Source organism: Arachis ipaensis, chromosome B03 (assembly GCF_000816755.2).
Source record: "Arachis ipaensis cultivar K30076 chromosome B03, Araip1.1, whole genome shotgun sequence".
Classification (NCBI taxonomy): Eukaryota; Viridiplantae; Streptophyta; class Magnoliopsida; order Fabales; family Fabaceae; genus Arachis; species Arachis ipaensis.
The window spans coordinates 86040063-86040665 of NC_029787.2; positions in this window are offsets into that span (position 1 = coordinate 86040063).

The window sequence follows — 603 nt, forward strand, 5'->3', positions numbered from 1 at the left end:
CAAAAAAAATGTTGGAATTTATTTGTATATTAATTTTGTTGGGAATTAAAATATCCGTTTTTAAAATTCTTGAGGACTGATTTGGGTAATTACTCTGTCAAAAAATGAACTGAGGACTAATTTGTCTGCCGAAATAAAACTTTGGAGATCAATCTTTGTATTAATTTTTTTTTAAGACAAAAATGTCCAGTTTTAAAATCTTTATAGACTAATTTAGGTAACTACTCTTAAATAAATATAATATTTATCGAAATATATATTGTGAATTATGAGAGAAGGGGATAGTGAATCAAATAGCGCAATTCTTCAAGGTATTACACACACTTTCTTTTAGGCTTAATTCGCCCCCACCAATATACAATGGTGTGCAAAATTGGTTACTGGCGAATTTTCTGTAGGATACAATGAAGAACACTTTATGCACTCACACAGTCAAGCCTTACACTAAATGATAATTTACAGAATAATATTCTCTATTCTTTCTTTTGCGCATAAAAAAAGTGTTGAGATGGATTCACTAGCAATAATGAAATGAGAAAAATTTATAGAGACGGAGTACATGCAGCTACGTACTTAATAGACACAACTTTTTAAATAGTTACA